This window comes from Gallus gallus, chromosome Z (genome assembly GCF_016699485.2).
Source record: "Gallus gallus isolate bGalGal1 chromosome Z, bGalGal1.mat.broiler.GRCg7b, whole genome shotgun sequence".
Taxonomy (NCBI): domain Eukaryota; kingdom Metazoa; phylum Chordata; class Aves; order Galliformes; family Phasianidae; genus Gallus; species Gallus gallus.
In genome coordinates, this window is record NC_052572.1 from 17,867,234 (window position 1) to 17,884,543 (window position 17,310).

Below are 17,310 nucleotides of genomic sequence, written 5' to 3' on the forward strand. Positions count from 1 at the left end.
AAAGAAGGCTGTAAAGGGAGCTTAGACTGTGGACGCCTCTGCTCATCCACATGGCTTATGCCTTTGTTCAGCCCTTAGTTTTGCCTCACATGACCTGAGCCAGTTCTCAAGAAAATAGTCAGCCTTGGCTCAGGAAACTGTTTGTCCAGTGGCTGTTCTCAGAACGCAGCATGAATGAGCTGTTCTCACTAAACTTGGTTCCTCCCTGCCTATGAGTCCTTCAACTCTACCCCAAAGCTGTTGCACCATCACTGTCTACATTCTTTAAGTCATGTAAAACATATACTCAATTTTATGCTAACACCAAAAAAACTGTATGCAAATCTGACCATTATTTTTGACCACTTGAAAATTACATGAGAAGAAAAACCTCAAAACACTACTACTAGTAATTGTGCCATATAGATTCCTTGACAAGCGTTATGCTGGCATGACTATTCTGTTTCAGATGCAGCTGGTGTTATAGAGTGAGTCAGCATGCTTTACTTGTGCTCTGGACCAGGGATCAATCAGTGCCGCCCCTCATTCAATCTTATAGATATACATACACCAAAACTCAGCCCTTGTTAGCTCAGTTGTGTATGGAAGTCACTGGTTTATTTTAATTTTTCAGAGGACCTTCCTACTATCCCAAGAAAGTTGCTTTACCGGTGCAGGAACCCCTTGCCTCCTCTTGGCTCTCAGCACTGTAGCAGCAGCTGGCCACTTTCGAGTTTTGTTTTGTTTTGTTTTCTGTGGAAAGAGTTCAAAGCTTCTTTCAGAATGCTTAAGTCAATACTGAAGAAGCTCTTCCGAATCCACAAAGTTTGTGGCAGGACTTGCTAGATGCCTTTCAGCAAAATCCTGCAGTCAAGAGTCAGCATAAAACCTTCCTGGGCATCCCTGTTTCTCACAGTTACACTTATTTGATCAAATAAACACAATGCTGGGCAGTAATTGGACAGTTGATCAAAACCTCTCCTTCCACCTAGAGCTTGTTGAGAAGCATCAGGAGCCTGTAATACTTTGTTCCTCGAAAACCAGCGCCAAACTGACGACTCAGCTGCAGTGCCCCATTGGGGTAACAGGCTGGCTCTGAAGACAGCTCTTGCTCTGTGTGTTTTGGGAAGCAAACGCGCCTGGGAAGATGCAGTTTGGTGTCTGTCTTAATTTCCCAAAATGTTAAAAGATCCATTCCAGCATTAGCCACGATATTGATTGTAAAGCCCCAATTTTCTGTAATTGGACCTCATTAAGGAATTCCTCAAGGGTTCCAAAAGGCAAGAGATGTAAAACAAGAGCCATGGGGATCAGGGCAATGGGAATCTGTGAGTCTTACTGATAATGTTGTTAATTCCACTAAATCAGCTCAGAGAAACTCAGTATTTGAAAGAAAATGACCGTGACTCACAAAATACTCCTGTCAGCAGAAAATGATATTCTCTTCTTGTATAGTAATATTTTACCCAATTTTTGTCCTTTCTTTCATTCCAAGTTCAAGAAGGGAAAATGACCCTCTCTCACTGTATAGAAAGCTTCCTCCAATGCCCTGGGCCTTGGTGTAAGCTGGATGAGATGTGCACCCAGGGTAAGGCTATTGTGGACTTCTGGGCGATCTTTTCTGCAACCTGAATGTGTCAAAGAGATTTTCCATCTGACCTAGACTGAGAAAAGTTTGATGCAGTCTCGGGGGCAGAGCAAAGTAGTGGCAAGAGTTAATGCTGGTTAAAAGAATGCAGATAGTAGCAAGCTTTTATGGATGGAGCAAGCCTCATTCCCAGCCCTAAACTGCTTGTAAGGAAAGGTAGATGAGTCGAACAAAGACAAGACAAATTACAGGGATAAAAACTCAAGTCATGAGAAAAGTAGGGATTATAGGGAATGAGAGAGCAGGAAAGTTTGCCAGAAGGGAGCTTGCTGATGGGAGCTTTCCCAGAGCCTTGAGGGCTGGACTGCAAAAGTGGGCAGCCTTCAACAACAAAGGCACAAAGAGGACCGAGAAAGGAGGTAGAAGGCTTCTGAGAAAACAAAAAATAGTAGGAAAAAATAAAAGATTTGCTGGGAGAAATTTTGCAAAAAAATTGGAAGATGCTTTAAAATTTAGGAGCACATGAAAGGAGCTGAAAAGCAAGGCAGTCTGTGAAAGTCAGAGCCCCTGCTCACGATACTCATAACCTTTTATCTGCACTCCTCCATCCTCTTCGTGCTTAAGATGAGAAAACAGAGTGAATGCACAAATTTGTATGTGTGTGCAGCCTGTTACGTGTGTGTGCTTTGTGAATTGAGGATGGTATGTGAAGGTGACTGCTCACATGTAAGGGAAGATCCTCTGCTCTCTTAGTGCTTCTGTGCATGATTCATCTTGTACATAGGTCACCAGGGCAGCCTGCAGGGGGGAAAATCCTTCCTCAGAATACATTGCTCCTCTCTCCCAGCCAGCATGACTAAGGAAAATGCATGCTGCCGTGGGCAACAGTTCTTCTCTTTAGAAATGCCATCTGAGATTTTTCAGCATGAAAATCTTCCTTGAAACATTTTGATGTATTGAGAAGCAGCAGAAGAAGAAACATATCAAAAATGAAAACAGTCACGTATTTCTTTTTTCCACTTGCAGATTTGCTCCTTTTCTTGCTATTTGGGAATCCTCTAGTCTCAGTCTATTTACTTTATTTTTATGAGTGTCTTTGAATGTAATGGAAGAATAAACATTTCCATTTTTACAGCCTTGTGGTTTTTCATGGGAGCTTAGCTGCATCCAGCATGTTTACAAAACAGAGTTGCGTCACTGCATTTGTTAATTTGACGATTCTTGGTCTATCAGTATTTTTGGCTGCCATGATCCCACTTAAATGCAGAGTTTATTATGTTTTGATAGGCTCCAAGAGGAATTTCTTGATCAAAGTTTGAGGCCAAACAGAACTGGCTGGTTTTGCAGCTTGCAGGATCACCAAGCCGCCAACCCTGGTAGACCACTGGTGGGAACTCTGTCACAGCAATGAGGCAGCCCCATATGTCCCCTTCTGAATACGTGCCACCCGGCTGAGGGTCACTTCAACAGGGTGAAGTCCCTTTACCTTCACGCTGGTGTGCCTATGCTGGGAGCAGAGCTGTGTGATTGTGTTCAGGATGGAAGACCCTCTTCATGGCCGCAAGAGATGGGATCCTGAGGGAGGGATGATGATAATCCAGATCCAGATCTCCCAAAATTTAGGAGCAATTAATTAAGGTAATACAAGTTCCTATTCTGGGTGAGCAGGAAAGATGAAGGTAGGACATGCAGCACCTCCAAGTGGTGGGGAGTCAGGGGATGGCCACAGTTAGGTGGGGGGGAACATTTGCTGGCCTGTGATTGGGGAGAGTAGGTGGAACACAGAAATAGTTGGAGATGTAGGAAGAGACTATTTGTCTCAGTGTACAGCTCATACAAGGTAAGCAAAGGAGGGTTTCCATACAACCACCAGATACACTCATAGAAAATAATAGAAAGCAAGCAGAATGCACTGTAGCTTGTAGAGGGTTAACTGTTTATGGAGAAGTTAAGGTGAAAATTATGGTACCCTAGGTATGCTTCAAGATGTGGACTGATTAAAGTGAGAGATCTTAGTATTTCTGTAATATGAGACTCATTGAGTCCAGCAAGAATGGAAATGTCAAGTCTTTTTAGTTAAAAACCCTACCTGTATCATCATCTGTTCTGCCAACAGCTTTACCCTATTAAAATGTTTTATGTCACACTCTTTCAAAGAAGAAAGCAGAACTGCAAGATCTCCATAGGATTTCAGCGTTTCCTTTAGCTACAGATAGGCACAGTAATGTGCCACCTGCACAGCCTGAGAATAATCACAGCTGCCCTAATGCACAGTAAGGGGAAAACTGATCCTGCTTTTAATCACTTCGAAACTTACTGGCAAAGATATGCATTAATGCAGTGCCAAGATTGTGCACTCCAGAATACTGAGCTCAGCAAAACTTAAACTTCTGAAAATCAGGACATATGCTAAGTGTCTTCATTCTGTCCCCTTTGAGCAATGCCCCAGCTTGCCCATTGTACACATCTTGCTTTCCAGCATCACCAAGCTCCTTGGGCCATGACCAAGAAAGGCAAATTTAGTATTTAGGAAAGCTGTGCCTCAATGGAAAATACCCACACCTGTTCTGTTCTCAAGCACTGAACCTGCTTCCCTGAAGCAGCATCATACCTTGTGCACATTATAACTCACCTCTCCTTATGAAATGAAGACTGAACAAGGTCATACTCTCATCTGAACCATTTAGCTCATTAGATCATGAGGTTTCTCTCATATCTCACCTGGCTAATGGGCCTCATGGCAAGGAGACCTTTGTACAGTGCTAAGTGGTGAAATGATGTTGTTATACTTTATTCTTTTCACTTTGATCAACGGATGGTGGGAGCCAGTGAAATGACGTGGTAACTTTGCTCAGATCTGCCAGATACTACACAAACACATCTTCTGCTCAAGGCACATGTAATACACTGGCACTGCTCAAGTCTGTAAGCCCTTTTTCCTATGGTCTACTTGGACAGCTAACCCTATATCTCTGTATCTATACACAGCATATATGTGAATTACGAGACTGCAGGCATCTCAAGCTTGAAGGCATTACTTCCAAGTGATCTGCTTTAAAAAAAAAAAAAAAAAAAAACTTTTGGGAAACTGATTACAGTGAAAAGAAAAAGGAACTATAGATTATGTGTTGAATATTATCTTCTTTGTATATACATAGCAGAAGGGGAAGAAGAATGGAGAAGGATGAGGATACGTGTTCCATGTCTTAACTCATGTAAACAAAAAAGAAGGATAAAACTGTATCTGACTTAAGGCATATTCACATAAAATGAGGCTTTAGAAAGTTTTGAGGGCTAAATATTTAGACTCATATCAATGGTCAGGTAATAAGTGATCTAGAAAGTGTCCAAAGACATGATAGAGAAGGAAAAATGTGCCCTCCTGTGTGCAGTGTCCCTGAGCATGGGAAACCTTGACTTAAGGGGGAGAACAGAGGCAAAACAAGTGAAATCAGAGGAAAGTTCGTAGTGTATCTTGAGAAAGGGTTATTAGAAGTTCTGCTCCCAGCAAGCTCTGACAGGTCTCTGAGGTGTTCTGGCCATGAGAGACTCAGTGTTCCTTCACTCTGATCCATGAGAAGCACCTCTCAGAACTGCTTTCTACCTGGGCATCTTTCTTCAGCCATGGAGGATGTTATTTAAATAAGGAAATCATAGGATTATAGAATCACTAAGGTTGGAAAAGACCCACAGGATCATCCAGTCCAACCATTCGCCCATCACCAATGGTTCTCACTAAACCATGTCTCTCAACACAACATCCAAATGCTCTTTGAACACCGCCAGGCTCGGTGACTCCACCGCCTCCCTGGGCAGCCCATTCCAGTGCCTGACCACCCTTTCAGAGAAGTAGTATTTCCTAACGTCCAGCCTGAACCTTCCCTGGTGCAGCTTGAAGCCATTCCCTCTAGTCCTATCACTAGTCACACGAGAGAAGAGGCTGACCCCCAGCTCACTACAACCTCCCTTCAGTTAGTTAGAGAGAGCAGTAAGGTCTCCCCTGGAGAAAATAGGGTGGAAGGACAGGAAGCAGTGTAATTTTCTTAATTTGAAACAAACCTGTCCCTGAGATGAAGCTGTGTGGAATTAAGGACACACACATACCTTCACAAGGAGCATGTTTCCCCCTGCATGTATGTGGCTGTTGTCAGTGAATGGAGAGACATGGGGCCATCAAGCAGCCCACGAGCATAGTGTTGGCTACCCAGCTTTTCCATCCTCCCCTCTGAATGAATTATGGACAAGGATAAAGGAGTCAAGGAACCTACTGCCCTTCTCATGGATAAAGGCAACAGCTGTGACTTTCATGGGCCATTTCTGCTTGCACTAGACATTCTTGGAGAGGGGAGGTGCTCTGGGACCAGAACTGCCACTGCATTGCCATTACAGCTGAATTTTCTTCTGGGATTGTGAACCACAGTCTGAGTTTTACATGGTCTTCAGCATACAGATTTCTTGGCCAGGGTAGGCAGAGCTGCCTCCTTCAGTAGGAAATACAGTCTCACCTGTCAGACTGTGGAGACTATTTACTTTGTTTGTAGTGTCTGGGAGGAAGGAGGGGGGCAATGGTGGGCTTCATATGGTGTTTTGCTGTCCTGCACAGACCTTGGATATCCCTGGAAGGCACAATTGGGCACAGCAGAGGAATTGTGAGCAGTGGTGGGAAGGTGCGCCTGGTAGGATGTGGATAGGCTGCCTGGAAGGAAACTTGGGGAGAGCAGCAGCCTTGCCTCAGTGAACCCACACTTGAGTCTTCAAGATATGGGGAAAACTTGGCTTTTTTAGGGACACAGAGATGACAGTGACTGGGAAGCCACTGAAAACTGCTGCCCCAGAAGTGGGGTGGGGTTCTCTGCAAAGAATTGTGTTTTAGTCGTGTCACACAGCTGGTCTGAATTTTCCCATTGGAGGACCATCTCCTTCTGGTATAATATTCAATGTTCTGATAATGCTAACCCAAGAAACTGTAAACCTGTGATAGCTTCTGACATGGTCAACAGAGTGACAGCTGTTGAGGGCTCCAGCCAATACAGAGCAATGCATCACATCTTACTGTCTTTAACCTGAGCAATGGTCAGACCAAAGTATTACTGAAATCTTTGGTTCCAGAAATAAGCAGCAGAAGAGGAACCACCAGGACATTACTCAGCCACTGGCTTGCTCCAGTACAAAGCAGTGTGCCCTTATTTCCACATTATAATGGTCTAGGCATTGTAGTGCACACTAATGCCTTGGAGAAAAGACAATTCTTCCTGAACCTCAATGAATATCTTAGTCAGAAGAGTGATGAAATTTCATCTTTCATCTGGTACTGATTACTGTACCAGAGCAGAAAAGTTCAGGTGAAGCATAGCTACCAAACTCCTTACCCTGTCTCTTGGCAACTAAAAACTGAAATATCCATTGGAAGCTAACTGGAACTACAGAATAATAGAAGCTACCACTAGAAACATGTTCTTCTCATTCAAGCCAATTTTTCCAATACATTATCTAAGAAAAGATACAAAATCCACAGTATGGTACCTAATGAGTAACTTAAGACCCAGAACTCAAGGAATTAAAGGTCTCCTCAAATCACAGGATTAGTACCATATCTTTTTGACAGTTTTAGTGCAAGATTCTGGAGGTTATCTTCCTCTCAAAAACACTCAAGGCTGCTAAGCTTTAAAATGTCTGGTGGAAGTGAAAAGAGATGGAAAATAGATGGAAACTTCCAGGTCAGAAGAAGGACACTTTCTAAATCATGTTCTTGTCTTATCAGAGAGGATTATGCATCTTTCTGAGCGTTAAAAATATTTTCTGTCTCCTGGTTTACACGGAGGAGAGCATGCTGGTCAACTTTGTAGAGATATAGTTCTCAGCTTGGTTCTTTCCCACCAGAGACAGGTATGTGCTACACCCATCCCGTAATTACTGCCTGCTCTGGGCCTCCTGTGGAGGAGGATTGCAGTTTGCCAGCATATTTGAAACAGCTCTCCATGTCGTTGGGAGTGCTCCCATGAAAGCATTCTGGATTATTAAAAACGTTCAAAATCACATGTGTGTCTGCCAGAGTCAGGATCAACTGCACTAAAGATGAAAAATGCCTTAGATCAGAGAGTCCATGCCCCTGCTAAGGTAGGATACAGCTCTCAATAGATACATATATTGCTGTTACGCTTCTTGATTTCTCTGCAGGATGCATGCCAAGGGCTTTTTAACATTAATCCAGAGGAGGATCTACAGAAGAGAAATTCCAAAACAGCACCAGGGAACAGTATGCTTTTTTTCTTCCCTCTCTTATTTCCTCACATTAAACAATTCATTGACTTTAATTGTGCTTGCCTCAGGCAAAGAAGCCTGGCAAATCTGAAGACCATTTTTATTATTAGTTAGGTGAGTTTACTTGCCAAGCATACTTTCCCAAGTTCTCTGAACATCCTACTCATCAGCCCCTAACAAAGGACCCATTCACATAGGAGCTACCAAACGAGTTTGAAACATGGTTCACAACCGGACCGGGGTGAGGGCTTTCAGACTCCCCCACTGTCTGCTGCAGTTAAGGCAGTCAAGGTCATCTACCATTAAAGAGAGCACTTCAGCCTCAGTAAAGGGAGAACTCATCTAAAGGGAGGCTTAAGTGGAATTGTGCCTTGGAACAAAATTGCTATCAAGAAAATCTCGATTCTTAAATATGGATGCCTCTGCTCTTCAGCTGAAGAATACCAAGGTGTATCAGACTCTGTTTCTTCAGGTGCCCAGATATGATAGACACTGAGCAATCCCTTTTGCTTATGCATTCTATTAGCTCTTTCCACTCCGAAACAATACACAGCACAGGGAGATTTACAGGCTATTTCCCATTTCCTCAGGGAGTGCCTTAAGCACCAGCACACGGAAGGCACTGCTCTGCTTCCTGACTGAAGCTGCATCTAAGAGCCGAAAATAAGATTAAGCTGAAGAACTTATAGAAGAGAGAGGATGACTCTGTAGTATTTAGAAGATAAGACTCTTTGGGGTGAAGAATGAATCCAGCCTGGGTCTGAGTGCTCTTAGCTATGGAGGTAAGCCCAGCAGCCAAAAGGCTCTGCTGGAAAATACCCCTGGGGCACAAAGTGGGTGGTGGGGGAGTGCCACTGAGGCAACAGCTACACCTTGATTCATCTGCACTGACTGATGGATGTGCTCAGAGAAGTTGTTTGAAGTGAGTGTAAGTTCACTTGTTCGTAACCTGGGCCAGAGCAAAACTTTTGTCTCACTTCACAATCCCTATGGTTCATGGAGGAACTGGGGCTGAAGCACATGAATGAATGTTTATCTGTAGCTGAGACCAAATAATCTTATATTTCCATGAATAGAGGAGTTCCAGCCATGAGCCTTCAAAACAGAGTGTACATTTTTAATTAAATGCTGCTAGAAGGATTTTTACTGAGATTTTATATGGAAGCCAGTTGAAATTTTTGATCTTTTCTGCCCCTGGAAAGTTCATCTCGGCTGTGTGGAGAGTGTGGACTGTGCAATCCGGCCCTTCTGCACTCTCCTCCCCATAACACAGACTGTGCCTTAAAACTCACAATATTTCCTTTTGTCTGAACACAATGCATGGTACAATGCAGGATGGATCTACTGGTGGAAGAGGTCATGAAATTCCACTGCACTAGCATTTTGAAAGGGAATTTTATTAAAAAAAAAAAAAAAAAAACAACAACAACAAAAAAAACCAAAGTCTGTGACACGGCTGTGGAGAAAGATCCTGCACTCTGTCAATGTCTTGGCATGGATTTAGCAAGGACTGTCAGACTAGACGCAAATGGAGAGTGGGCTTTTCTTGGCATTGGCCACAATGAGTGTGGTTGTCCAAGGAAAGTTTGTGGGGGAGGCTGAGGGGATAGAAGAAGACAGACATGTTAAAGGGAAGTGTGTTCTTACATAAAGAGACATTGTAACATATGTTAAGGGGAAAAAAAGAAAAAAGAAAAAAAGAAAAAAAAAAGTCAAGGGCAGTGAAAGGATTTCCCCAGCAAGGGAGTTGAACAGAAAATAATTTTGGCTTACCAGTATGGACTATTGTGTCTTTGTAGGCATGGGGCACTTGCACTAGACTGGCCTTTGTGTCAAATCTAGCTGCAACGCCTGGGTTCTCCAAGCTGCCTCTCATCTGTGAATCAGTTTTGGTTTGTTTCTACCCATGCAGCTGCTATTTTGTATTTAGTCTAATTTTAGCATATGCACCAGCAGCTGCAAATGTAAATAGTCCCATTTGGTATCCAGTGTGTCCAGTGTGAGAAGTGGCCTGTAAGACGTACGCTGGTTTCCCACAGCTCTGTACAACTTAAAGAAGCAGAAAAGTAATAAAACTTTTCTTCAAAGTATGTTATTATTACAACTTGCATTGTGAAATTATGATTTTTAGGAAAAACAAACAAACAAACAAACCTGGAGACAAACTGTAGATTTCTTACATCAATATGTCCTAACAGAACTGAGAAACAAAGGAATTTGCCCCTGAGCTGCAACACCAGATTTGGAGAATGAGACTTACTGCAAGTGCACAGGAAATGGGGCAAAAGCAACATTTTCACATACAATTGTCAGTTTCTGCAGAAATTTCAGATAGAAAAAGGAAAGGAAAACTCAGAAAAAGAACTAAGGCACTGTGAGAGATGTAGAGAAATGATGCTGCCTGAACTGAAGAGTGTGGGATCACACATATCATTTGAGTGCTCCACCACAGCTAAAACAATAAAATTTAAGCAATAATCTTAAATTCACTCTTCAGATCACCATGCTTCCATTCAAAAAGAACTTTTTTCCTCCTCCTTTGTAAAGAAAGTATGTCCTTTTCAGGCAAGTTTTTGCTGCTCTGGGTACAGCATGAAATTCAATTGTTATCATCTCTGCTCAGCAAAACTCCATTTTTTTTTAGTTGCAGAAGAAGCTCTCTGATTTGGGATATCTTTTCATCAAAACAGAGCAAAACTGGCAATCTAGACTAATCTCAAGATTACTCAGCAAAGGGTTTAACGATTGCCTGTTTGGGGACACATTTTGAGTTCTTGTCTTCTCCCATTTTCACTTTCTAACTTAGGAGTAGGCAGCATGGGATGTTTATACACATCCTGGGATTAGCCTTATTCTGCCCTGGTAGCGTTCTCCCCCTTCTAATAGAATTCTGTGTGTCAGAAGAGAGACCAATATGGGTTCTGCTTCTTTTTATTTATTTGCTGTGAGACAGACAATTTGGGTGCAAGTTTGAGAATAATAATAACTAAAATGTCAATACAATAACATTGTCTTATACCTGCTCTACTTAATCAACTGTGAAGATCAATGCTGTGTTTGCAAATCCACAATCCAGTTGTGATAGGTATAACACTGATGGATTTTGCTCATTAATCTTGCTGAATGAGAAGTAAACATCTCCTGCACTTACTGGGTAAAGTCTAACATTGACCCTTGCAAGGATGAACACCATGCCAGGGAGACCTCATCAGTTGAGGACAGCAATGACAAAAATATTTTTTAGGTGAATAAAAGAGGAATTCAGTATCCTCACCTGAGCACTGGCTTGTATAATATTTGTTTTGGCCATGGCTTTTGGTTCTATTACTGCTTGCCTCCTTGTTTTCAGCCATGAACATGTTGTATAGTCCACCTCCTCCGAAACAGAGCTAGTACCTGAAATAAGCCAGGCCAGTTCTGGTGATCCTCTTGCTTCTGAGAAGCAAGCTCACTTTTGTATGTGGTCATTTTTCTTTTTGATTCCAGTTTCAACATTGTTATAGGGTTGTCAATTCCTACACTGAGAAGCACCACAGTAAAAATAGAATTAGCAAAAAAATCTGAGAACAAGCACAGTAGAATTAGGCCTTCAGTTGTAACTTCAGCTCTTAACCTTGTCTTCCACATCATACAATTTTTACCATGAAAATAATAGCTAAAAAGGAATCCCATAATGAAAATACTTCTGCTTTCAGTAAGAAGAGGCAATGTAGGTCATCAGCAGAGCTGCAGTGCTCATATTGCGGTCATCACCAAAAAACTCTGGTATAAACAAATGTTGACATAAAAATTTCCCATCATTCCTGGTCAACAATCAAGAGACAACCTGTCTCATTTTGAATGAGCCTCTGGTTTTACCCTCAGATGTATTTCACCATTTCAGACGTCCCTAAGTTTGTGCTTGTTTTTCACCTGACCTTTCATTTTAAGTATAGCCAGCTGAAATATTTACATGGCTATAAGCAATGAATACAACTGGGGGTGGCAGGATCATAGAATCATAGAATCATAGAATAACTCAGGTTGGAAAAGACCTTCAAGATCATCAAGTCCAACCACGACCTAACCATACTACCCTAACTCTAACAACCTTCTGCTAAATCATGTCCCTGAGCACCATATCCAAATGGTTTTCAAACACATCCAGGGATGGTGACTCAACCACCTCCCTGGGGAGCCTATTGCAGTGCTTAACAACCCTTCCTGTAAAGAAGTTTTCCTGATAGCCAACCTAAACTTACCCTGGCGCAACTTGAGGCCATTTCCCCTCATCCTGTCACCTGTCAACAGTGAGAAGAGACCAACCCCACTCTCCCTGTAAGCACCTTTCAGGTATTGGAAGAGAGCAATGAGGTCTCCCCTCAGCCTCCTCTTCCCCAGACTAAACAGCCCCAGTTCCTTCAGTCTCTCCTCATAGGGCATATTCTCCAAGCCCTTCCCCAGCCTTGTTGCCCTTCTTTGGACCTGCTCCAGCACCTCCATGTCCTGTCTGTACTGAGGTGCCCAAAACTAAACACGGCACTCGTGGTGAGGCCTCACCAATGCAGAGTACAGGTCAGGATGACTTCCCTAGTCCTGCTCACCACACCATGCCTGATACAAGGCAGGATGCCATTGGCCTTCTTGGCCACCTGGGCACACTGCTGGCTCATATTCAGCCGACTGTCCATCAGTACAACAAGGTCCTTTTCCATCAGGAAGGTCATATCATTTGTTATTCACTACCACTTTCTGTTTTTTAGATCTGTGAACATAATTCTGATTTTTGGCTTATAGCAGAAACAGCAATATTGAAAATAAATATCAAAAAGCACTGTGTCTGTAATATGCCATTTTATCTTTATAACTGTTTCAGTCAAGTAGAAACAGAGAACAGACTGGATGCTGCACAGTGTACAGGAGTGGTGGCAAATGGTTAATAACAGCTTGTGAATCATTCATACATCAACACTGCTTCCATGTGTTATCAGGCAGCTACCTAAAAGTAATTTTACCTGTCAAAATCAGATCACTAACAAATAGAGAGAAATATTCAAAATGACATTTGAAATATTCACAAAAAGTAACGTTGTTAAGTTCGTGCTAACATGATAACAAAGTTGTATCAGTCTTCTTTTGAAATGTAATGTCCCACTTATTTATCTGGTCTTTTTTCTTTACTGGTAGAAAATCCAATAAATTTGAAATAAAAGACACTGAGGAAGACTCGATGTTCATTTAGATGGATGTGCTACTCTGTACCTTTCCATCAGCTTAATGGAAACCAGGGTTGGGGAAATAAATGTGCGAAACCCAAGAACAACAGTTTATTGGGCTTTATGTCCCTTTTCGTTGACACACCATTCTGTTTTCTAACTTTCTAATGAGCCACTCAGGTGAGAAGAACCGCCCTTGATGGTGTCTCTGACACACTGTGAGGTTCAGGTAAAGGAAAGGATAATGGGCAAACCATAACATCACTTTGATGGCAAAGCCAGCATTTGTTTAGGCTCAAAATTTTCCCAGCAGCAGAATTCTCAGAGCTATCTGTCCCCAAATTCAAACAGCACTTCACCCCACCACCTCCAGCTCTCCGTGCTGCAGGGATCTGTTCCGCCTGTGTACTCAGCCACCCAACCAAGTCTTGCAGCAAGTCAGGCTGTGGCAAGGATGCATGTGTGTTCTTCCCTGCACCCACATCTCTTCTGCAGGATTTGTTCTCCCCTTTGGAAATTTCCCCAGGAATTCAAACTGAGATGTACACTCTGGGGTGCAGGATCTGTCAGAGCCCACAGCTCACACTGTGCCGCCTTTCTAATGTGATCTGAACATACCCACACAGCACTGAAATGGAGGCACCCAAAATTACTTTCAGTACATAAAACCATACTCTCCCAGGTTCTGCTATGTTTAAAATGGTGCTACTGCCTCCCACAGCAGGCCGTTGTGATTAATAAGTGAACATCTTTAATAAGCTTTGCAAAGAAAAAGCAGTGCATGCTTTAAGCGTTAAGCATATTCATTTCTTACAACAAAGCTGCTGCAAGAACACAGAGGTTTCTCCATGTACAGTAGACATTTCTGGCATAGTTTTTACTGAGGTTAATATAATATTCATAACACAGCTGAAGGACTATTTGTTGGACAAAAGGATTTTGCTACTGGCATTTATCTATAGAAAAGTTTTTCTGTTTTATGCCCACATACTAGCATATAATTATAGTAATAAGGTCTAGTCCCTCACTTGAAGTGACTGCTGCCAGTATTATGAAATCATGGTAATGGTTGTAAAAATAAAAGAGGTCATAACCCCTCCTCACACACACACACCCACTCTGTAGCTGATATCAAATAGCTTTGGTGGGAAAATACAGACCTTTAAACTTTCTCTACCAAACTCAATGCATTCTGTATTTAACTTATCCTCTGAAACAGTTTGTGCTATAGGAATTTGAAAACTGCATATAACCATGGAAAAAGTCTGTTCTTAATTAGCTGCTGAGTCCAGCTCAATTTAAGCAAAACAACAACCATTTCTTTGTGCTAACTGCTTTTGATGATATGCATTACATGCATCAGCCTGTCATATGCCAAGGCTATTTGAACATCAGCTCCTGCTTCCCTATTCTTTTCTTTCTTTTTTCTTTTTTTTTTACTGGCAGAGAGAAATATCAGGTACTGCCTGCAGAGAGATGCTTTTTCATGCCTACCAGGGCAAGAACATTTCTTTCTAAGGCCAATTATCATAGAATTGCAGTGGTGTCAAGCAGAATAGAATACAAAGTCTCAAGTAAAGGCACGCTGCTTGTATTATTTGGAAATATTTTCATAGGGACGTAAGAGTGATAAAAGTGTTGGATAGGACCATGCTAACAACTCCACGTGGACATTGATGCCTTAGCCCATGTTCAGCAACTCAGAACAGGTGCTGGCTGCCAAACACCTCTGGATAGAGAGGCTTCTGGGGCCTTCCTCTGAGGATTCTTAGGCTGTGACTGCCCAGTGCATCCTGCTTTCACAAAGAGTCTGAGCTTGAACTTCATTGGGTACCTAAAGATCGTGCCCTGTGTGCAAGTCTCAGTTGGGCAATGGAAGTCAAATTTTTGTTATTAAAATCATCACTTCAGATTTGGCTTTCGCCAACAAAAGAAAACAGAAGTCATTCAGAGTAAGAAGAGGACTCAGATATAAATCATACCTGGAAGACTTGCATCTGATGGCCTTTTCTTGTTCCCCACACTCTTTGTAGTCCAAAGAGTGTCAAAGGCACACAGTGGTGACAGTTGAGAAGTACAATTCCCAGCATGGTCTTGAGTGAGCTGCGTGGTTTTGTTCTCTTAGCTGAGGCCTTTGGAGCCAGTGGGAGAAGAAAAGCAACAACAGAACTCTCAATTTTTCACTGTTCTTTAATGGAAGTGAAAAATAAAGAGAATAAGTAGTGTAAGTAGGGAGGAAGATAGCACATCTACAGGTTCCTAAATGGATAAAAGCTGTCCAGAAAGACACATGAATGACAGGTTGGGGTATTTTTTGTTGTGGGTTTTTGTTTGTTTGTATGTTTGGTTTTTTAATTGATAAGTAATTCATTTAACTGAAAACCTATAGAGTTAGATTTTCAATCCTGCTGCTCCTGTGTTTCATTCAGGAAGATGAAAATGCAGAAAATGAGCACAAGCTAGATACAAACAGCTTAAGCTTAGAGAACAGAGCAATAAAGCCAAAAATATGGTGACAGATCCTGCTCTTGTTTATCCTGGGGTAAATCTTGAATTATCCCATTGGGATGACTCTGGGTTTGCCTCGACATAACTGAAAGCAGAATGTGGCCCTTGCACAATACGTCCAGATGTTCCTTTTTTCTATGATGAAAATGTGAGAGATTCAAAGAGATCTCCCAGGCTGATGAAATTCACAGCCTCCACCCTCTCCCCATGTAGCTGTACTTAATTTAACTGAGTTACACCAGAGACAACTCGACTTGGCTCACATAATATATATTTTTTCTACATTCATATTGCAAATCTGCTCTACAGGTTTGTTAGTGCCTGTAATTTAGCAAATCAAAGGTAGTACCATACCTTTATGAAGAGGGCTGATCCAAGTTCTGTGACAGCTGATTCTGTGAAGGGAGATCTTTCCGATATATAGGGCAGCAACATTTTTCTTTGCTTCTTCCCTTATCTGCAGTCTGCAGAGCCAACTGACCACCTGCAAAAGGAAATATTCCCCTTGTCCCTCTCAGGCATCCTGCCAGTTGCAGATAACCAGCAGGCAAAGAGGCAATTACTCATTATTTTCTGCTGGACTGCCTGGTGCAGGGGTACATCCTCTACTTCATCTGTGTCTTGCAGTAAATCTCCAGTTGGATGGCCTCATTTTGCACAGGTTCTCTGCACTTTGTAAAGAGGCTGAGGGGCAGAGATGGGATCCATCATTTTATACTCCTGTGCCAAATTCTGGCAGTGCAGAGCAGGTGCTCAGATAGGCAGGATATCCAGAAAAATTACAAAAGGTAATTACAAAAGAAGATGGATAATGGGTTTGACTCACTCTGTGCTCCCACGGATGCACTCATGCTTATCCCAGGAGCCAAACACTGCCCTGACCATGTAGCACATAGACTCTGGAGAGAGCATTCCCTATGCTCTCTCAGTTCTTTCAGTCACAGAAGCTTCTTCTCTGTACGTGATCACATCACTTGTCACATATGTCCCTTGCTCATGGAGGACAATACTTAAATGGGCATGGTAAGAGGGATATCAAACAATGTGCCCCACTGCTAGCAGCATTGTTCTGTATAAGCCTGTGCCTTATTCTTCTGCCCTGCACTCACACAGTGGTGGCTTTACAGAAGCCTAACATCTGTCATACCAATGGAGAACTGAAGATCCTCAGAACAAACATCCTGTCTTGTTACGTGCTTGCTTGATGCCCCACCATAAGGGAGAAGAGTCTACAGATGTTTCCATACCTTTTGCCCAAAATGAAACACAAAGTTGTGCCCACCTATTCAGAGAGAGAGAAAAAAAAAAAAAAACAAAATTAAAGGAAAAAGGTGGGAAAAAAAAGAAAAAGAAAGGAAACAGAAAGAGGGGGGAAAAAAAGAAAAAAAAAGGAGGGAAAAAGAAACAAAAAAGAAAAAGAAAGGAAAAAAAGGGAAAGAGAAAAAATGAGGGAAAAAAAGGTGGAAAAAAAAGAGGAAAAAAAAAAAAAGCAAAACTTGCCTCTGGGTACAGATTTTAAATACACAGAAATGAGACACAGGAGGGGGGACGATGCATGACATTGCTTCTGGCCAAAATCTATTTCTCAGGGAAGTGCTCAGCAAAACAACAGCCATCACAACTACAGAGCTCTCTGGATTGTCACAGGCGATGATCATGCTGATTAGACTTGAAGTTAAAATCAGGATAAAATGTTTGGATCGATTCTTTCTAGCAACTGAAAAGAGAGACTTGTATTTCCCTATATGGTAAAAGTGCAGCTCACATTCAGTGGGAAAA

General features: G+C 42.2%; 1 long non-coding RNA gene across 2 annotated transcripts in view; it reads right to left on the bottom strand.

The window, feature by feature from the left end:
- LOC107051945 overlaps nucleotides 1-16,772 on the bottom strand; it is a 37,236-nt gene extending 20,464 nt beyond the window's left edge. The window contains exons 1-3 of one of the 2 annotated variants that reach the window (XR_005842985.2): nucleotides 16,095-16,772; nucleotides 15,886-16,015; nucleotides 15,006-15,211 (exon numbers count right to left, since the gene is read on the bottom strand). This is a non-coding gene — a long non-coding RNA (uncharacterized LOC107051945). Of the gene's footprint in view, nucleotides 1-15,005; nucleotides 15,212-15,885; nucleotides 16,046-16,094 lie in introns of those variants that run through there. The other variant, XR_006932428.1, reaches the window with a different exon arrangement.
- Nucleotides 16,773-17,310: the final 538 nt, after the last annotated feature.